Source organism: Pongo pygmaeus, chromosome 5, assembly GCF_028885625.2.
Source record: "Pongo pygmaeus isolate AG05252 chromosome 5, NHGRI_mPonPyg2-v2.0_pri, whole genome shotgun sequence".
NCBI lineage: Eukaryota > Metazoa > Chordata > Mammalia > Primates > Hominidae > Pongo > Pongo pygmaeus.
Genome location: NC_072378.2, coordinates 95186078 through 95209923, shown reverse-complemented (window position 1 = coordinate 95209923; position 23846 = coordinate 95186078).

Sequence of the window (23846 nt, the reverse complement as noted above, 5' to 3'; positions counted from 1 at the left end):
CTAACACACAAACACACACAGATTAAAAAAAAGGGAGTGGGAAGAAACTTTGGGAGGTGATGGATATTTATAACCTTGAAGACAGTGATGGGTCATGGATGTATACTTACTCCTAAACTTATGAAGTTGTATATGCTAAATATGTACAACTTTTTACATGTCAATCATATGTCAATAAAGTGGTTTAAAACAAAAACAGAAACAAATCTACATTAATTGTAAATGCTTATAAATTATCAAAAGCAATACTGAATTAACCAGTGGTGATTTGTGAAAAATGTTTTTTTTTTTTTTAATGAAGCTGATCCTATACATAGGTGGATGCTTTAGTGACAAAATTTGTTGATGCTTGCGAAAACTTCAGACAATAGGTGGCCAAATGAATAAAAAACAAAACTGCTGCTGATTTTCTTCAGTGGGTTTCTGTAGATCATAAGCATAAGGAGTAGCCGTTGTGTTTTTTAAAAAATTCAGATACTCATACTGAATGGGCAAAAGCTGGAACCATTCCCCTTGAAAACAGGCACAAGACAAGGATGCCCTCTCTCACCTCTCCTATTCAGCATAGTATTGGAAGTTCTGGCCAGTGCAGTGAGGCAAGAGAGAGAAATAAAGGGTATTCAAATAGGAAGGAGGAAGTCAAACTTTGTTTGCACATGACATGATCCTGTATCTAAAAAACCCTATAACTCAGCCCCAAAGCTTCTTAAGGTGATAAGCAACTTCAGCAAAGTCTCAGGATACAAAAATCAATGTCCAAAAATTGCTAGCATTTCTATACACCAACAACAGTCAAGCAGAGAACCAAATCATGAATAAACTCCCATTCACAACTGCCACAAAAAGAATAAAATACCTAGGAATACAGCTAACAAGGGAAGTGAAGGACCTTTTCAAGGAAAACTACAAACCACTGATCAAAGAAATCAGAGATGACACAAACAAATGCAAAAACATTCCATGCTCATAGATAGGAAGAATCAATATCATGAAAATGGCCATATTGCCCAAAGAATTTTTAGATTTAATGCTACTCCCATTGAACTACCATAGACATTCTTCACAGAATTAGAAAAAAACTATTTTAAAATATGGAACCAAAAAGGTGCCAGAATAGCCAAGACAATCCTAAGCAAAAAGAAGAAAGCTGGAGGCATCATGCTACCTGCCTTTAAACTATCTACAAGGCTACATTACCCAAAACAGCATAGTCCTGGTACAAGAATAGACACATAGACCAGTGGAACAGAATAGAGAACCCAGAAGTAAAACCACAGACCTACAACCATCTGATCTTTGACAAACCTGACAAAAACAAGCAATGGGGAAAGGATTCCCTATTTAATAAATGGTGCTGGGAGAACTGGCTAGCAATATGCAAAAAAAATGGAACTCGAACCCTTCCTTATACCATATACAAAATCAACTCAAGATGAATTAATGACTTAAATGTAAAACTCAAAACTATAAAAACCCTAGAAGAAAATCTAGGCAATACCATTCAGGACACAGGCATGAGCAAAGTTTTCACGACAAAGATCCAAAAAGCAATTGCAACAGAAGCAAAAGTTGACAAATGGGATCTAATTAAAGAGATTCTGCACAGCAAAATAAACTATCAACAGAGTGAACAGACAATGTACAGAATGGGAGAAAATTCTTGTAATCTATTCATCTAACAAAGGTCTAACATTCAACATCTACAAGGAACTTAAACAAATTTACAAGAAAACAACAGGCAATCCCATTGAAGAGTGAGCAAAGAACATGAACAGACACTGCTCAAAAGAAGACATGCATGCGATCAACCAACTTATGAAAAAAAGTTCAACATAACCTATCATTAGAGAAATGCAAATCAAAACCACAATGAGATACTGTCTTACACCAGTTAGAATGACTATTATTAAAAAGTTGAAAAAACAACAGATGCTGCCAAGGTTGTGGAGAAAAAGGAACACTTCTACACTGTTGGTGGCAGTGTAAACTAGTTCAACCATTATGGACAACAGTGTGGTGATTCCTCAAAGACCTAGAGGCAGAAATACCATTTGACCCAGCAATCCCATTACTAGGTATATACCCAGCGGAATACAAATTGTTCTATTATAAATATACATGCAGATGTATGTTCATTGCAGCACTATTCACAATAGCAAAGACATGGAATCAACCTAAATGCCCATCAATGATAGACTGGATAAATAAAACCTGGTACATATATGCCATGGAATACCATGTAGCCCTAAAAATGAACCAGATCATGTCCTTTACAGGGACATAAATGAAGCTGGAAGCCTTTATCCTCAGCAAACTATCACAGGAACAGAAAACCAAATACCACATGTTCTCACTTATACGTGGGAGCTGAATGATGAGAACAAATGAACACATTGTCGGGGGAACACACACTGGGGCCTGTCGGAGGGTGGGGGATAGGAGGAGGAAGACCATCAGGAAGAATAGCTAATGAATGCTGAGCTTAATTCCTAGGTGATTGGATGATCTGTGCGGCAAGCCACCATGACACACGTTTACCTATGTAACAAACCTGCACATCCTGCGCATGTACCCCAGAACTTAGAAGTCGGAAAAAAAAAATTCAGATGTTTAGGCCCTGCTTCAGAATTACCAAATAGAAATTTGTGGGGTAAGACCTAGGAATCTGATATTTTTTGCCCAAACCTTACCAAATCCTTGAAGTAGCCTTGTACATTAACCTCTGGGAAGTGCTGCTTATAGGGTCATAGGCAAGAATTAAGGGGAGAGGAAAAAGGAAAGTCATGGAGGAGTAAACAAGGGTCATCAGTTGGTTCTTTGAGAGCAGCTGACTTCAGATGTCTCATATGCTATGCTACATTAAGTCTCGATTCTTTGAAGACAACATGATGAGAGTTAAATGGAGAGTTAGGTGCACAAAGTAGGGTGAGGGTGGAGGGTGCAGGAACCTGCTTTATCAGCAGTTTTGCAGACAAAAGTTAGGATGGAAAGTTAAGAAATTTCATTTATATTCTTACCTGCTACATGAATTTTGAAAAAAAAATTCATTTCACTGTTAGCTCTAAAGGAATAAAAAATAATAGTTGCACCCTTCCAGCCTCAGATAAATATTCATATGAACAATTAAGAAATATTTCAAAGAACTCTGGCATATCTTCAGAAATGAGACTCTTCACAGCCCTACAACTTGTTATTATATTGTTCTCTTTCACTAAACTATCTACGCCCTCTCCCTTTTCTTGTATGTGAAGAAAATATTGATAGATTTCCTCACAAACTATTTTCACAGAATACCTAATATTGTCACTAGACATATAATTTATTAATAAGAAATATTTAATATTATCGGTAAATTGCTAACATTTTATTTCCACTTCATGTTCACCCCAATTTTTCTTTATCGAGCAAATATGCTTGAGTCTCTGTTCATTCAAGATACTGGTAGACCCTAGTCAAGAAGTGATGTGCTAAACCTACACCATCATGAAGTTTACAGGATAATATCAGAAACAAACATGAAACAAATATTCAAAGAAATACATTATTCAAAAAGTTAATGCCGCCAACAAAAAGTATAGGGTGCTCTCAGAGAATCTAATCTGCAGGGTGCTAATAGAGTAATCTAATAAGGAAATCAGTAAGGGACCTCTTAGAGGGTATGCCATTTGAGGAGGATAAAGGATAAATTTGTTAGCATTTGCCCACAAGAGTTGAAAGCAATCCAGACAGAAGAGAATATAAATAAAAATCTTGAAAGCAATCCAGTGTGGATGGAGCATAAGAGAGAAAGTTGCTGGAAAAGAAGCTGAAGATGAAGACGAGTCACAGCATAAGCTTAAAGAATATGTGAGGCCAGGCATGGTGGCTCATGCCTGTGATTCCAGCAGTTTGGGAGGCCCAGGCAGGAGGATCTCTTGAGCTTAGGAGTTCAAGATCAGCCTGGACAACATATCATGTCCCCGTCTCTACAAAAATTTTTGTAAAAATTAGCCAGGCATGGTGGTGGCTGTGGTTCCAGCTACTTGGGAGGCTGAGGCAGGAGGATTGCTTAAGCCAAAGAGATCGAGGCTGCTGTTAGCTGTGTTTGCATCACTGCACTCCAGCCTGGGCAACAGAGTGAGAACCTGTCTAAACAAATTTTTTTTTATTTTAAATAATAAGCCAAAGAAGTGGGAAGTCCCTTAAGGGTTTTAAACAGAGGAGTGACTGGATTTTTTGACTGCCCTATAGAGAAGAGATGAGGCCGGAGCAGGAATAAACAGGGAGAACATTGGAAGCTTTTTTATCCTAGGTAAAGGATAACAGTGACTTGATGTAGGGTCTTCTAGTGAAGTTCATGAAAATTGGTCAGCTATAAAATACATTTTGCGGCCAAGCATGGTGGCTCACGCCTGTAATCCTAGCACTTTGAGAGGCCTCACCTGAGGTCAGGAGTTCAAGACCAGCCTGGGCGACATGGTGAAACCCCAACTCTACAAAAATACAAAAATTAGCCTGGTGTGGCGGCGGGAGACTGTAATCCCAGCCACTCAGGAGACTGAGGCAGAAGAATTGCTTGAACCCGGGAGGCAGAGGTTGCCGCAAGCTGAGATTGCGCCACTGCCCTCCAGCCTGGGCGACAGAGTGAGACTGTCTCAAAAAAAAAAAAAAAAAAAATTTTGCATGAGAAACCACCTAAATCAGTGATCAGTTGATTGTATGGTGGCTGGAACAAGAAGGAAGAAACTGCCTAGTATAACCCAGAGATAAGAATACTGAACTATCTGGAGTTTTCTCATTTTTAATATGATCATGTATGGCTGAACAGTAGGGGTTTGAATAACCCTAGAGGAACCTTGACCTAGAGATGAGCCTAACCATAGTGGTGAAATAGAACTTACTGCTGGGAGTTAGGAAAAGTGCATTTCAGGACATAGAGTACAGTGTTGAAAAGGAATCACAATAGATGTTAGTTTTGGAAGCTGTGGTGTCAGAGACAAAGCATGCTGTTAGGGACGCATTTAGCAATCCTGGATGGGAGGCAGAGAGGCAGCCAAGAAGACAGACAGACAGGTGGCATCTGAAAGTCCCCCTCAGACCAGGCAACAGACTTTGAATGTCAAGGCAAGACTACAATCCCTCTCTTTGTCACAGGCGTGGGTAAACCCAGAGGATCTAAAGTATTGGGAAAGTAACCAAGAGAGGGAATTGAATCCACAGAGGGAAAGGCAGGGGCCCAGTTCTTCAGAGCTTCATGTGAGAATGAAGGCAAGACAAATTTTCAAAACAACAGCAAGACCAGTGGCACAGATGACAAAGCTCAGTGTCAGATGGTTGGACGACATAAAACTATCTAGGTAAAGCTTGCCCTAGAACCTACAGGGCTATGGATGGGGGTTAGGAAACCCCCACTGTTAGAGAACAGGGAGCAGAGGGTAGCCAGACACTTACAAGTGAAAAATACTGAAAGAGAAACTTCAATTAATGGGTGACACTGACACTTATTTTGTCTCTTGAGGAATATTAAAAGAGTAAACCTACAGATCATTAGTCTGCATTGTTCTGCCATGACAGTTTCTTGCCTCAATGCCCAATGTCTGTACTAACCGCAACAATAACCTTTTAATCCTCTAATATTGTGGAAGGAGCTGTTTTCTAAAATGTTTAAGACCACCATATCATCCAATTTGTCCCATCTGTGGCTCTTTCTGTTCATTTAAGAAATAAAATGTTCATTATATTATTCCTGCCAATGACAGACATGGAAGGCAATTGGTGCTCTCTGCTGAGGCATGTGGCAGCAGCAGTAGAAGGTACTGTGGTTGAAAGAGCTGCAAAGCCCTGTATTCTGATTGCTCCCATTTCCCTCTCAGTGTATCTGAAGAGCCAGAGAATATTTCCAATCATCGAACTGTAAATTATCCTTTTCAAAAGACAACCAGATAGCCAAAAAAGATAAATGTCTTCTGGACATAAGAAATTTTGATAGAAACTCTGCAGGTCCATAAACTCTCTGGCTCAAAATCCACGTGAGGGGAGGTTGTAACAGAGTCAGATGGTCTATAATTTCACCCACAATGTTTATGGAAAAATATCTTGTTTGAATATATATTTTCCTCATCAGGATAAGCAGATATAAAAGATATGTGAGTATACTGGCAAATGCTACATAAAAGAAATATAGCAGCAGTTAAGCTGCAAGGACATACTTTGGAAAATGTTTATTATCAGAAATTTAAAGTACATTTTTTAAAGCATCTGCTTGTGTCCTTAGTACAATTTTTAAAATATGGTCTCTAGTACAAAAGAAGAAAATACAAGATGAAATATCAACAGATTGACAAAAGAAGGATGTTAATTGAAAGGAGGAAGTTAAAAATTGAAATGACAGACATAATAACAAGAACTCCATGAGGAAAAAATTACTGAAAGATGTACATATATACAGGTAAGAGATTAATTCACGTAAAAGACTAAAGAATGCTCAGTGTTAGGCATTATAAATGGTGAAATCAAATAAATTGAACTAAATATTCTAAATAGGTTTTGAAACAAAATACAAAGGAAATTCATAAAATAGAATATATGACATGTGAAAATGACCATAATAATCTACACCTCAAATTTCTGATTATAAAAATCTCATTTCATCCAACTGAGAGGTGAATGAGAGCTAAAGGAAGCAAAGTAAAATAATACTAATATTCAGAATTCTATCAGGTGGTATCAAAGCATTATTTGGTTTGTGAAACTGATCACTGGAATTTATTTTTAACTTTTATGTATCTGTAAAATTTTAAAATAAGATGTATATTATATGAAGCGTTAGCAATAAAGATGAGAACATTGTATTCCATAAGGATCCAGATAAGAAAAAGACAGTAAAGAAGCGTTTTTTAAGTTAAAATTGAAAGGACAAATGAACAAAGTTTTCAGATATAACAACTTAAAAGTTTTGAATTTGAATGGGTTAAACTGTTCTATTAAAGATCAGTCCAATTATATGTGGTTTCCAAGGGACGTACCTAAGGGAATATGACCTAGAGAGGTAAAAAAAGAAAGAAAAGAAAAATAGAAAAAGAGACTGGCATAGATACATCATCTAAAGGCAAACAAAAGAAAGATCATAACATTAAAATCAGCTATATCAGATTTTGAGGCAAAGAAGTCATCATAAAATATAAAAGACTTCAGTTTTATGTTTAAAAATGATATATCCACAATGAAGATATTAGAATCATAAACCTTTATATGAAAAATAACATAGCTACAAAATACTTAAAGTAAAAGCTGTGCTATAAAATTTTACAAAATGAAGTTAGAAAAGAAAAAATTTTAGCTTTGAAGAAACATCTCCCAGGGTTTGAATACTCATGTAAGAAAAAAGGAAAGGCTATATAGTATTCTAATTTATAGATTTTTTAAATAAAGGACCAAGTATATTCCAAATAAACAGAATATACGCTTTATTTTAAAAGCCAATGGATTTTTTGTAAAAACTAGTCATCTAATAGGCCAGAAAAATGTTAAATCAGTTACAAAAAGAAAAGCTGAAGTTGTGCATGCCATATTATTAGATCACAATACAAAATAGCCATTAATAGCTAAGATTAAAAATTAATTATTTGGAAGTAAACAATGCATGGCTCATTAACACAGATCAAAGGGGATTACAGATTGTTTACAAAGCAATACAAACGACAATACTTCATTAAATATTTGGTAGAAGCTTTATGTCCATAAACCGTCTGACTCAAAATCAGAGAGGTGGAATGTATTAGCAATAGGTAGATAGTAAGACAAGGACAGTGCATTTATAATGTTTATAAAAAATACCATGTGTGGATATACTTTTTCTCATGGAGATTAAACAGATTTTTAAAAAATGAAAATTTGCATTAATATAGTAAATATAGCACCCACTCGACCACCAAATCATGTGCAGAGTTTTTAAATGCTTTCAATATAGAAACAAGAAATAAAAGATATACGTACAAATAAAATCCCAACAGAAATAAATTAATCATTCAAACAACCTAGTCAGTTTAAAATGTAGATTGCATTATTATTCAGGTATTGTGAGGCCAAAATCAGGAGACAATTGCCATTGTATAGACAGTTTGTTCCCAAGAGGAAGGAGTATGCCATGCCACACAAGGCCATGCTGGGAAGCACCAGATTCAGTCAGGAGGCAGAAGGATTTGAGGGGTGGTGGAGAGCGTGAGCAAGAGCCTTTATTTTGGTTTCTGCAGCAAGGTAAACAGGTATAGAATTGGCTTGTTTAAATAATCCCAGCAGACTCTGGGGTATAGGAGCTGTCCCTAGTTGTCTAGTATTTCACTCTGGAGTGATTAGGGCAGGGGATAGTGGCCCTGAGTGTGACAGCCTCCTAGAGGAGGTTGTGGGGTGTGAAAGCTCTGCATTGTTGGTTTGCATATGAATCTTACAGTCCCGGGCCAGTCATTTACTATGTAGGAGATGGCTAGTCCTGGAAGGGGTAGCCTTTCCAGGATCAGCAAAACCCCGAGATGTCAAAGCATCAGAATTGCAGGAAATGGAAAGGCATGACTTCATACACTGTTGAACCCAGCAGGTGGTTGAAAGCAGGGTTCCCCCTGCATCGGGGACTCATCTGGCTATGTTTCTTTATCTCCTTTCCATAATCATGGCAGATGCTGTGACACACTGATCCATTCCTAGTTAGGAATAAAGAACTTATTACCACAGCTGCTGTAAGTGCTGTCAGTAGACAAGTCTCAGCTGAAGAGTTTCCTAGTCCGCATCACTCTTCCTTCCTAGGTGGGCCTCCATCCAATGATTAATCTGCGTAGGACAGGGTTTCTCAATCTTGGCACTATTAACATTTTGAACAGGATAAGTTCTTGTGGTGAGGGCCAATCCTGTGCATTGTAGGATGTTTAGCAAAATCTGCCCCACCCCCCCGACTAGATACTATTAGCACCCACCCCAGTTATGACAAACAAAATGTCTTCAAACACTGCCAAATGTCTCCTGGGGGGCAAAATCACCTATGGCTCATAATTAATGATGTAATTGAACTTGCATATATTCACTGACGTGTAAATACCTTCAGATCTATATTCCAGCCCAGATCTCTTACCTAAGCGTCAGCCTCTGTATAGCTCACTGCCTATTGCCCATGACATTTTATCAAAAGTCCTTACATATTTTATTCTTAAGAATATGAATTTTAGAAGTGGCTGCTTATGTAAACATCTCATTTACTAGCTTTGTAACACTGAGGTTCCACTAAGCCACTAAGCTTTTGTTTCCCTCAGTTTTCTTTCCTCATCTATAAAATGGACACAATAATAGGATCTGCCTCATAGGTTTGTTGTGAGAATCAAATTAATGCATGTAAATACTTCAGAACAATTCCTGGCATATTGCTAGTTCTCAATAATGCTAGCTATTACTATTAGTCAAGTGATGTCTTGCAGGTACGAAATGCAGTGTGTTCAAGTCCATCTGAATTCCTCATCTGCCAGCCCTGGTCATTTTTCTGCATTTGGTATTTCACTAAATGATACCACCAATCACTTATTCAAGCCAGGTGCTTAATCAATGTTACTATTGATTTTTCCATCTCCTTCAGCAACTGCCTCAATCACAAAATCATATTGAATCTGTATTCTTAGAATTGGTTGAATTTGTCAATTTTCTTCATCTCAATTGTCACTATTTTCATTAAAACGTGCTTCTTATTACAAGAACTATTGAAGAAATTGAGAACATGGACTCTGGAGTCACAGAGACTCCAGAATTAGGTTTAAAGTCCAATTCTACCAGCATCATGATATTAAGTAAATGACATTTTGTCTCTTTATCCATTATTCTATTTGTTTAAAACAAACAAACAAAAACAAAACAAAACAAAAGTGATAATGCTTACCTTAAAGAAATGCAAAGAATATTATGAGGAGCACTGTTTGTGTTACCCTAACTTGGAATAAAACAAATAACCATTAATAAGAGACTGAATTAAATAGTGACTTTTTATATAATAGAATACTGCATAGTAATGAAAAGCAAATGGCCACTGCACAATCTTAGAAAGAGAATGTTGAGCAAAAAAAAAAAAAAAATCAAAAACACACAAATCGATAGGTAGTATTTATAAAAAATTTGATATAGGAAAGACCCAACTGTATTGTTTAGCAATATGCACTTAGTGATAAAACTGAAACAACATGTAGTTGTGATTATTATAAAAGTTAAAGACGTGCACAAGACTAAGGAATATTGAGGAGTCTTAGTTTGGGAAGTAACAGCCTGGAGGCTTTGGAGGTGATGACAGTGTTCAGTTTCTCAATCTGGGGGATGGATACATGATGATTTATATATACATACTATATTTTACTGTATTTAATATTTTGTGTACCTTTCTGTTTGTGTTGTATTTCATAGATTAGAAATGGTTAGACAGAAGGATTGTGGTAAATGAAAACAATGTATAAATACAGATATTTTAAAAAGGTGATTAACACATCACATTTAACCACATATATACATACATACATACATACATATGTATGTATAAAGCTTTTGTGAATAAAGAGTTACTATTAAGCCCGCATATGAAGACTGCTTCAGAAAGATCTTAGATTCTCATAGGACTGTTTCCATGGAAACAGTAGTTTTAAGACAAATGAGGAATGTTTTGACTGGCTCATTTGTTTTGCGGAACACAACATCTGCCTCAGGTTAGAGGGGCTGTGAGTTGTCATGCACATGGGCTTTGAGCCTGTGGGATAACTATGGTATAAAAAGTTGGTGGGAAATAGAGGCTGCAGCTTCCATGTTTCAAGGTTGCACACACATCTTGGCAATCATTTGTGGCAGCCATGCATACATATGTGTGTGAGGATGTAAAAGAAATCTTTTTTTTTTTTTTACTACTTTTTTGTACTTGGGTAGCTGCTGAGATGAGGTGATGATGAGATGAAGATGCTACACCTGCTTCACGTATTGCCTGTTTCCTTCTATAATGCTAAGAAAACAGTATTATATTAAAGCTTGCCTGTGTCTCCTGACTCAGCTTGCTAGCCGAAGACAAATGCTGTGCTAGACAATGGTGTCAGAAGTAGCTGTGGCTTTCAGGCCCTTGAGTCAAATCATTGTGATGCAGGAAATAGGACAGGATAGGGTTGGGGAACAGATTTTGATGAACATTTCATGCCTGGATGGCTGAGTTACCTAGATTTATCTCTTAGGAACTGTTAAAATGGATAGTCAAAGAAAGGCAAGGGGAGGGGGCAGTTAAAGATATAAGAAAAGGGTGAATCAGATACAGCTGTCTTTGGTGGCTGTTAAGACACAGGATGAAAAGATAAGAAATTTATTGTTAAGACACAAGATGAAAAGATAAGAAATGTATTGAATTCTCTGAAAAGATTTACTGACTCATTATCACCAGCTGGGAAAAGGAACATTTGCTCCGTATCTGCCAGCTGCCTTCCTTAATGAATCCCGTGAGATATGATCCCTTTAAGCCAATCTATGTGAGTTTAACCCAGATTAGTCAGTCCTTTCTCTGGGAATAATCTGGCCTAGGGCCACTAGAAGCATTTCATAAATGGTAAAGAACAAATTGTCCTGACCCGTTTTTACTAGTAAAAGAAGCACAAAGGCTCAAAGGGCTGTTTGGATTCTGGAGGACACATACGTTGGCCCCAGTATACAAAGAAACTAGAAAAAGGAATGGATTTGAATGAGATCCAGAGAAGAAGGCAAGTCAAGCTGTCCCTTTGGTATTATATTTTATAAACCTGACATTACCAGTAGTTTTAGAGAAGTCCACTACTAAAAAGTCCAATGATGCTGTAAAAACAAAAGTTGTGAATAAACTTTGTGCTAACAAAAGTGCTGAATAAAGTGTGCTAAATAAACGCCATTGATAGAGACAGTAGAAACCAATAAGGATTAACTTGAAGCCTAGGATATTTTGTCCTATCCCACAGAGCAGTTCAAAGACCATGTGCTTTGGTTAAAGTAGAATATCTTAGGGTTGGTGAACAAAATATTTTGAGACAATTGAATATTGGTACATAAAGTGCTATAATACATGTAGGGAGCAAATCACAATGTTAAGAAGCCAAAGAGGAAGCTAAGGGCTGGGGTGGGAAGGAGATAACTGTGAGGGAAGACACCAAGGCCCTAGTAGAGCACCAGAGAGGAACATGATAAGGAAATAGGGGAAATAGATAAGAATAGTGCTGCTATTCTCTGCTTGAATGAATAACTGGAAAGGTTATGAAGCAAAAACAGAAGGCCTTGCCCTTCTTACTGGTCTATAGCTGAATGCTAGGGATCTGCCCTTTGCCAGGTTTTTGTCAGATCTGTTAAGTGGAAGGCTTTACAATTGCCCTTTTCTATAGTAAATATTAAACTGCATCATTTTCCAGGAAAGTAGCAGGAAATCTCAGTCGTGATTAAAGAGTTCATGGAAAGAGTTGTGCTCATCCCCATCAATTCCCTTCATGTTAGTCCTGTCTGTCCTGTGAGGAAATGCAGAATTAAATGAAACAATTTTCCCCAAAGTCTCTGTTATGCCAGACATGATTAAAAACTACCAGGAGGTTCGGCAGGGAATGTGCTTTGATAATAGAATCTGGAAAAAATGCCAAGCATCATTTCTATCTGCATGAGAGATATTTCATTACATATACTTTACTATCTTCCTCTAAGGTTATGCACATTCTCCAGGATTTAGCTACTGCACTATAAGACAAGATTTGAGTCTCTTCATTTCTGAAAGCCCATTGATTCATAAGTTGATGATATGATGATACCTCTCCTCTCAGAAAGTAAGCTGAGAATGGAGGCAAGGAGGATTTACAAACTATAGCTGCTATAGGACTAGATAAGAATGCCTGAAAAATCTGATTAAGATTCAGGACCCAGATTGGTCAGTCTTTTCTCTAGGAATACTCTGGCCACCAGAGACACTTCACACACAGTAAAGAACAAATTGTCCTGACCCATTTTTTACTAGCAAGAGAGACACAAACCCTCAAAGAGTTGTTTGGATTCTAGGACACATATGCCATATTTGGAAATCCTGTTGGCCCTGATATACAAAGTGACTAGAAAAAGCAATGGATTTGAATGATATCCAGAGCAGAGGGTAGGCCAAGCTGTCTTTTTGGGATTTTATAATCCTGTTACAACCAGTGGTTTCAGAGAAGTCCACTACTAAAATACACATAGACTTGACTCCCTAGCCAAAGCCTTAGAATGCTTCTTATAGGTGGTTGCAGGAGTTCTGGACTAAAAAAAAATTAATGATATTGTGTCTGACAACAGCCTATTTGAGATACAGGCATTAGCATGTTTTTTGGCTCTAGTAAGAAAGAGCCCTCATACCCAAAGAGCATCAGATTACATTGCATTACCTATGATGACTTGAGGCTTGAGTTATCTACAGTGTCATGGGTGATATAAAAAGAGATTCCAATAGAAAGGGAGTTGTACAACAGGTTCTCTGGTAAAATATGAATGATATATGGTATGGTTTGGCAGTATCCCCACATAAATCCCATCTTGAATCGTGGGGCTCCCATAACTTCCACATACTTTCTCATAATTTCTACATGTCGTGGGAGGGACCAAGTGGGAGGTAATTGAATCATAATAGCAGTTTCCCTATGCTATTCTCATGATAGTAAGTTCTTATGAGATCTGGTGGTTTTATAAGGGGCTTGCCCCTTCACTTGGCTCTCATTCTTCTCCTTCCTGCCACCATGATTTTAAGTTTCCTGATGCCTTGTCAGCCATGCTGAAAAATTAAACCTCTTTTCTTTATAAATTATCTAGTCTTGGGTGTGTCTTTATTAGCAGTGTGAGAACGGACTAATAAAATATATTTGGGAACATGCTAAAAAAGATCGACTCTGAGGAAATGCACTCTATCCATGAGCAGGTAACATCTCTGCCTCTACAGTGGCACTCCGGAGGAGCTACCCACTCTTATTACCAAAGGTTCTGAACGCTGCTGAGACAAAATATCTGACTCATTTGCTAATGAGAGTTCTTGCACTGAATGATGGGACTTTATATGGAAGGCTACAGCTAACCTCCAATGTACTGTAAAAATCTGAGCTGAAGAGACAATGATAAGCATACACAGTGGCCTGAATAGAGGTCAGTATATGTTATATGTTAATGGTTCAGGAAGAACTTGGTTCTTGGCCTCAGGGTTGTGTCTAAATATTAAAGCCTCCTGGGCTTTCCCTAGGACTGTGTTGCAGGGGCAGACAGGCAAATGCTTCCTTGATACATAGATACACAAGATCATCTTGATGTGAAGAGATGCAATTGTGGAAGTCTTTATGGAAACTCCTGGGAAGAAGCACATTTCTAGATGCCTACAAAGAACACCCGGAAGTGTCTCAGAGAAGTGCTAGAAAGCCAAAGTAGATGCCCTAGTCTCCCAAAGGAGAAAATCAGTTGAGTGTATGAAATGAGCTGTCACAGTGGTGCTCAAGCCATGCCACGACAATTGGAAGCAATGGCATAGACCAATGCTACCCAGAAAAGCCATTACTATTGTGACAGGCTGTCCTGAATGCTATCAAGAAGAAAAAAAAGTCCAAAAATGGCACTGGAGAGAATTCCCTGAGGTCAATGGCAAGCACATCACAGGCAGATGGATTATACCGAACCCAGTTCATTGCTCCTGGAGTATTCCAATGGGTCTTCTGGGGATAGACGAGTGTTTTGAGTCCCCCTGCTATATTTCATAGGGAATGAATTTCATCATGGCCAAGTTTCCAAAATGAGACAAAAAGAACCATATGTAATGGACACATACTCCTACCAGCCACATAGCAGTGGCTTAATTAAAAATTGGAATAGTCAACTAAAACATTCATTTTGAAAGACAGAGGATGCTAAGGAAGTGAAGGATAAGAAGGGCTGGCTGGGAAGCTTATAAGGGGGTATGTGCTTCACCTAAACATGGGGGACATTGAGGGGGGAACAGCCTTAAAAAAGCTTTTTGTGTACTGGGAATAAAGGGTTGGGAAATGATACTGTGACATAAATCTTTATCTTTCATACCTTACAAACTTTCCTTTTCTGTTATCAGATCAAGTGCATTAGACAAACATTGCATTTGCCCTTCTTCCAACTAAAGGGAGCATCCTACTTAAGATACTGTATTCCTTTGCACTTGGGTATATGCTTTCCTAAGGACATGTAGACAGTTATTTTGCCCAGTGTGACCAAGGTAGGACTGACCCTAAGTACTGCTTTATTGCCTAGTGGTAGAGGAGGACCTGTTATATTTTACCTTTGCAAACCTATCATCTATTTATAAGAGTGGGAAAAGGATTTGGTGAGGCTTTATTTTTATCTGGAGGGAAGAAAAGTCATTTGGGACATTATCCTGTACAAAACCTATAGGAGACAGCCTGTATGCTCATCCAGGAAGTGCTCTCTGCTACACTTTATTTCTATTGTGTTTAAAGGAAAATACCTGAGTGCTTTAGAAGTCCAAGCCGGACAGATGCAATATTAAAATGGTAAGGACCACCTGAACTATAGCAAGATGTCACTGGGACAAGTGTTCCTGTTATCATTCCCTTATAATATATACACCATGAATTTAAAAAGAGCCAGCATTTCCTGTGATGCAGTTAGTGGCCATCAAAAGACCAACACTGTGTCCTCTCTATGGGGTGAATTGGTTGTGCTCTACTTTTATATGTGGGAACCAGTGTCAATAAAATCCTGCTTCTTCATAGCAGAGGTATGATTAGGCCCCCAGGACAGAAAGAATTCTGGATTTACTGAATACTCTAGAGACTATTCCTGTCATTGAAAATGTATGGCATATGAGCAAGAGATAGTTCTGTTGGGAAGGATGAGGAAATTATGCTGTAATAAAAGTAAGTGTTTGGTGTGCTAAGTATTACTTTAATATCTGCTGCTATCTGCTGTAATGTTAACAAGTAGTTTGTGTGCTAAGCATTACTTTAATCTCTCATCTACTGCTATTTAGTATAATAAAGTATTTTATGGCCTCATATATGGAAATTAAAGGAAATAAAATGTATAATGATCATGACCCCTCAGGATCAAAAGATATTTTGAGACACTGATTTGAAATCCCCACTTGATGATAACCCCATAGAAAGTAATTGTCCTTAGAGAAACTAAACACATGTCTAAGTGTCCCTAAAAACTTTTAAAAGGTTTATGTGATATGGAGTGAGAGGGAGACTGTAATTCACTAATAAGACATCAAAAGACTTGTTTAGTATGTTGGTTAAGATGAACATGTTTTGGGAAGAAGATAACTATACTCTATTAACAGTACAAATTTGGTGGTCACAAGTGTAGTAGTTTGTTTTTTCCTGTGTACAAAATATTAGAGATGTGCCTGTCAGAAAAAATACCAAGGAACATTTAAGGAGTATGTTTTGTGAAATATTGACTTGAGGTCATGGAGATGAAACTGTAAGTAAGAATTTAACATTAGCCTGGTCTGATATGGACTTCTCAGAGAGTGACCTCAGTTTCCCATAGCACTCTTGTATTGGGAGGAATGAAGCAACAAAAATGAGAAATGGTATTTCTGTATATTGAGTGAAGTCACCTCTGGGTTAGGAGAGCTACAAGTGGGCATGCATGTTTGGGCCTATAGACTTGAACAGCACAAAGGATTACTGGAAAGCACAGCCCGTTGCTTTTACCTGTCAAGGTGATCTACACACATCTTGACTCTCATCCATGGAATCTAAATATCCATGTAGTGAGGCAGACAACCTGTGTACTTGGAAGTCGCTGAGCAAGAAAAAGATAAGTTGAAGATACTCTAGTTGCTATAGTTTCTGCCTGTATCCTGTCAAAAAATAAACAAATGTAGCAATAGATTAAAGTTGATCTGTGTCTTAGGAGTCGGCTTGCCACCTTGAACCTGGAACTGTAGCTGTGGTTCTTTGATATTTATTTCCCCCCAAAACAGAAAATAACTTTACACTTAAAAAAGTCTCCATTTAGTTTTTATAACAATAATTTTTATAAAGAGCTTTTGTTCTTTATTACAAAAGTTTTCTATTTCTAATAAATGCTATGCCAAAAATAATTAAATTGTATGAACTAATATACGAAAAATTATCTCTTTACTAATATATCCAAAGTATTCACTTACTCACTGCCACAGGGTAAGATTCATTAAGTGGTAGTAATTTTTTAAAAGCCTCACAAATATATCTATGGTTGAAAACCTCTAAATACTTCTCCCTTTATAGCTAAACACTAAAATCTATCAATGCTCTCAAGAAAACATCTATTCACTATATAACCAGTCTTAAATCCTTTCTTATAATTGTCACTCATAATCTCTGTATTCCTATCTATTAATTAGTAGATAAATAGGTATTTAAAAATACTTGTGTTTCCAAATTTGCATTTCCTCTTTTCCCTTGTTCTTTGTCATGTTTTCTCCTTTCTTTACAATCACCCACTTTCACCTTAAATCTTCCCTAGGGAGGCCAACATTCAAATTCAGGATATGCAGAGGTACTACACAAGGAGACCATCCCCAAGACACATAATCATTAGATTCTCCAAGGTGAAAAGGAAAGAAAAAATTTTAATGGCAGCCCGAGAGAAGGGGCAGGTCACCTACAAAGGGAAGCTCATCAGGCTAACAGTGGACTTTCCAGCAGAAACCCTACAAGCCAGAAGAGATTGGGGGCCTATATTCAGCATTTTTAAAGAAAAAAATTTCACACCAAGAATTTCATATCCAGCCAAACTAAGCTTTGTAAATGAAGGAGAAATAAGATTATTGTCAAACAAGAAAATGCTGAGGGAAATAAGTACTGCCAAACCTGCCTTACATGAGGAAAAGAACACTAAATATGGAAAGGAACACCAGTACCAGCCACTGCAAAAATACACTTAAGTACACAGACCAGTGATACTATAAGGCAACCACACAAAAAAAGACTGCATAATAACCAGCTAACAACGCAATGACTAGATCAAATCTGCACCTATCAATGCTAACCTTGAATGTAAAAGGGCTAAATGCTTTAATTAAATGGCACAGCATGGCAAGCTGGATAAAGAAACATGACCCAATGGTATACTGTCTTCAAGAGACCCATCTCCTATGCAGTGGCTTCTATAGGGTCAAAATAACAAGATGAAGAAAAATCTACCAAGCAAATGGAAAACAGAAAAAAAGCAGGGGTTGCAATTTTAATTTCAGACAGAACAAACTAAACCACCAATGATCAAAAAATACAAAGAAGGGCATTTTATAATGATAAAGGGTTCAATTCAACCAGACACCTAACTATCCTAAATATGTATGCACCCAAAACAGGAACACCTAGATTCATAAAGAAAGTTCTTCAAGATCTACAAAGAGACTTACATTCCCACACAATAATAGTGGAAGGTTTCAATACCCCACTGACAGTATTAGACAGATTATTGAGGCAGCAAATTAACAAAGATATTCAGGACCTGAACTCCTGAACTCAACATTTGACCAAATGGACCTAATAGACATCTGCAGAATACTCCAACGAAAACAACAGAATTTACATTCTTCTTATCACCACATGGCTTATACTCTAAAATCAACTGCACAATTGAACATAAAATCATATTCAGCAAATTTTTAAAAAATGAAATCATACCAACCACCCTGTCAGACCACAAAATGATAAAAATAGAAATCAATAATAAGAAAATTACTAAAACCCATACAATTACATGGAAATTAAACAGCTGCTCCTGAAATGCCTTTGGGTAAATAATAAAATTAAGTCATTAATGAAGATATTCTTTGAAACTAATGAAAGCAAAGATACAACATACCAGAATCTTTGGGACATAGCTGAGGCAGTGGTAAAAGGGAAGTTTATATCACTAAACGTCAGTATGAAAAAAATTAGAAAGATTTCAAATTAAAAACCTAACATCACAATGAGAAGAACTAGAGAAGCAAGAGCAAACCAAACCCAAAGCTAGCAGAAGACAAGAAATAACAAAACCCAGATCTTAACAGAAGGAAATTGAGACATGAAAAACCATACAAAAGATCAATGAATCTAGGAGTTGGTTTTTTGGAAAAAATCAATAAGATAGATAGGCCACCTGTTAGACTAATAAAGAAAAAGAAAGAGAATATCCAAATAAATACGATTAGAAATGACAAAAAAGATGTTACTGCTGACTGCATAGAAATACAAAAAAAAAAAAAAAAAAAAAAATCAGAGACTACTATGAACACCTCTATGCACACAAACTAGAGAATTAAGAAGAAATGGTTAAATTCCTGGACAAAAACAGCCTCCCAAGATTGAACCAGGAGGAAATTGAACCAGGAGGAAACCCTGAACAGATCAATAACAATTTCCAAATCCAAATTAGTAATAAAATGCCTATGAATAAAAAAAAAAAACTAGGCTCAGATAGATTCACAGCCACATTCTACCAGAAGTATAATGAAAAGCCTGTACCATTTTGACTGAAACTACTCCAAAATATTGAGGATAAGAGACTCCTCCCCAATTTATTCTATGAGGCCAGCATTATTCTGATACCAAAACCTGGCAGAGACACAACAACAATAAAAAGACTTCAGGCTAATATCTTTGATGTATATATATTTCAAAATCCTCAACAAAATACCTGCAAAATAAATCCAGCACACATCAAAAAATTAATCCACCATGATAAAGTAGGGTTTGTCCCTGGGAAGCAAGGATGGCTCAACATATAGAAATCAATAAATGTGATTCGTCACATAAATAGAACTAAAAACAAAAACCGCATGATTATCTCAATAGATGAAGATATGCTGTCAATAAAATTCAACATCCCTTCATGTTAAGAACCCTCAATAAACTGGATATTGAAGTAACATAATTCAAAATAGTGAGTTATTTATGACAGGCCAGGTACAGTGGCTCAAGCCTCTAATCCCAGCACTTTGGGAGGCTGAGGCGGGCAGATCATTTGAAGTCAGGAGTTTGAGACCAGCTTGGGCAACATGGTAAAACCCTGTTTCTACTAAAAATACAAAAAATTAGCCAGTGTGGTGGTGCACGCGTGTAATCCAGCTACTTGGGAAGCTGAGGCAGAAGAATTGCTGGAACCCTGGAGGTGGAGGTTGCAGTGAGCCAAGATTGTGCCACTGCACTCCAGCTTCAGAACCACCAACATCATACTGAATGGGCAAAAGCTGGAAGCATTCACCCTAAAAACTGACACAAGGATACCCTCTCTCACAAGGAGGGTATCTCATAAGGATACACTCTCTCACCACTCCTATTCAAGATAGTATTGGAAGCCTGGCCAGGGCAATCAGCCAAGAGAAAGAAATAAGTGGCAACCAAAGAGGAAGAGAGGAAGTCAAACTATTCCTGTTTACAGACAACATGATTCCATACCTAGACAACCCCATAGTCTCAGCCCCAAAGTTCTTTGATCTGATAAACAACTTCAGCAAAGTTTTAGGATACAAAATTAACATACAAAAATCCATAGCATTTCTATACACCAACAACATACAAGATGACAGCCAATTCAGAAATGCAATCCCTTTCACAACGGTGACAGAAAATAATAAAATAGGAATACAGCAAGCCAGGGAGGTGAAAGATCTTTACAAGCAGAATTGCAGAACACTGGTCAAATAATGAAACAATGAAACAAATGAATGGAAGGACATTCCATGCTCATGGATAGGAAGAATCAATATTGTTAAAATGACCATAGCCCAAAGCAATTTACAGGTTCAATGCTATTTCCATCAAACTACCAATGATATTCTTCACAGAATAAAAAAATAAAACTCTTTTAAAGTTCATATGAAACCAAAAAAGAGCCTAAATAGCCAAGGAGATCCTCAGCAACATGAACAAAGCTGGGGTATTGTGTTACCTGACTTCAAACTATACCACAGGGCTACAATAACTAAAACAGCATGGTACTGGTAAACAAACACATAGACCAATGGAACAGAACAGAGAGCCCAGAAATAGAGCTGTACACCTACAACTATCTGATCTTTGACAAAGCTGACAATATCAATCAATGGGGAAATGACCCCCCATTCAATAAATAAATGGTGCTGGGATAAATGGCTAGCCATTTGTGGAAGATTAAAACTAGACTCCTACCTTACATCGCATACAAAAATCGAGTCAAGATGGATTAAAGACTTAAATGTAAAACCTAAAACTATAAAAATTCTGAAAGGTACACTAGGAAATGCCATTCCGGACATAGGACTTGGCAAGGATTTCAAAACAAAGACACCAAAAGCATTTACAACGAAACCAAAAACTGACAAATGGGAACCTATTAAACCAAAGACCTTCTGCACAGCAAAAGAAACTATCAACAGAGTAAACAGACAACCTACAGAATGGGAAAAATATTTGCAAACTATGGATCCAACAAAGGTCTAATATACAGAATCTGTAAGGAACTTAAACAAATTTATAAACAAAAAACAATCCCATAAAAAAGTAGTCAAAGAACCTAAGTAGACACTTTTCAAAAGAAGACATGCATGTGCCCAAGAAGCATATTAAAAAATGCTCAACGTCACTAATCATTAGAGAAATGCAAATCCAAACCATGAGATACCATCTCACATCAGTCAGAATGGCTACTATTAAAAAGTCATAAAATAGCAGATACTGCTGGGGTGGAGGAGAAAAGGGAATGCTTATTCACTGCTGGTGGGAGTGTATATTAATTCAGCCATTGTGGAAGGCAATGTGGCATTTCCTCTAAGAAATTAAAACAGAATTACCATTCGATTCAGCATTCCCATTATTGGGTATATACCCAAAGGAATATAAATTATTCTATCATAGAGACACATGCACATATATATTCATTGCAGCACTATTCACAATAGCAAAGACATGGAATCAACCTAAATTTCCATCAGTAGTAGACTGGATAAAGAAAATGTGGTGCATATGCACCATGGAATACAATGAAGCCATAAAAAAGAATGAGATAATAATTTTTGCACTAACGTGGATGGAACCAGAGGCCATTACCCTAGGCAAACTAATGCAGAAATGGAAAACCAAATATATCATGTGTTCTAATTTATAAGTTAGAGCTAAATAGTAAGACCTCAGGGACACAAAGACAGAAACAACAGACACTGGGGTCTAATTATGGTGGAGGATGGGAGGATATAGAGGATCAGAATAAATATCTATCAGGTAGTATGCTTATTACTTGAGTGACAAAAAAATCTGTGTGCCAACCCCCCATGACACACAGCTTACTTATATAACAAACCTTGACATGTACCCCTGCACCTAAAATAAAAGTTAAAAAAAACTTTCCCCACCCTTGATCACCTCAGTTTTAAGGATATACTTTGTTATAAGTATTTAAGCTTTATCATGGCAAGAATGAATTACTTCTAAAGACCTTCTGTTTTCTTTGATCTAACTTTATGATCATCATATGATCTTCCAACCATTTGATATATTTTTCAAATATTTCTTTCAAGCACTTTGATATAATCAAGTGCCCAGCTGGTAGGCACAAGAATTCTGGTGACTAGTCTAGTATGTCGGTGTCCACATATTAACATTTGAAGTTAAACATCAATGCTTAATGACTGTATTAATGTCAACCAACACCTGAAGACCTTATAAATCTAAAAGAATTGAAAAGCCTGTTTCTTGCATTCACAAACTTAAGGACTATGTCACGAGCACCAAAGTATCTTGGCTAGCGAGGCTGCCTTATTAATGTTATCTCCCTCTAACTGCTCTAGTCAGGCTTTTATTTTTTTATTAACATATGTCTCCATAATTACATTTTCCTTACAATGAAGTTAATACCACTTTTATTCAATTTATCTAAGTCAAAGAGAACTTTACAAATAGGTACACATAAAATGCTTAAAATAAATAATTACAAATAAACACAAAATTTAGTTATTGCTCCCACATGGAAGACATATAGAGTTGTTGTTAGGACTGTGGAATCTGGAGTCATAAAATCTTGCTTGTGTCTCAGATCCACCTTCGTATTCATGTGTCCTGGAACACTTAAATTTGTGTTTCAGTTTCTTTATGTGTAAATTGGGAACACTAATAATAGCATCTTCATCATGGGATGGGTGTAGGGAATAAGTAAAATAATGGATGCCAAATGTTGAGAAGAGTGCCTGGCTCATAGAAATAAATTTTAACCCAATAAATATTAACCATAACATATTTTCAGCTGTCTTTTAATATAGGACTTGGGTTGCTGAAGTCATAAAATGATATTACAAATAAGGACTTCAGTAGCAAGGGAAGCTTTGGAATGTAGGTAACCAGGAATTCTGCTTAAGTGTGAAGATACTGTGTGAGTTATATGTGCTAAGTGGTTTCCATTAGTCTGATTGGTCTAAGTCACTGGCTTTCAATTAGTAGAATATTGACTTTCTTTGTAAAGTAAGTTAAAGGTATAGTGTGATGACAACCTAGTATTTTAAACACACCGTATTACTGGGACATGCAAAAATGTTGCTCTCTGCCAGACTGCTGCTCTGTGTCAGACTGTAAATGGCTTTACTCAAATAGCCAAACAGTGAATAAAATGTGACTAAATGAAGATCTTAAGTAAATGTGAATATAACTTACTAATTTCAAGAGTCTTGCCAAAAACTTGTGGCATATTAAAAGAAAAACAACACAGAAATTGAGAGCCACCTGACCAAGTAATAACAGTTGTCCCTTTAATTTGTGATTCCCATCATCTACTAAACATCTCATATTTTATCCAAAATGGCAAATCTCTAATGTATGCTCCCATTGCTGCCAGAATGAGCATCCCTTAATACGTATTTG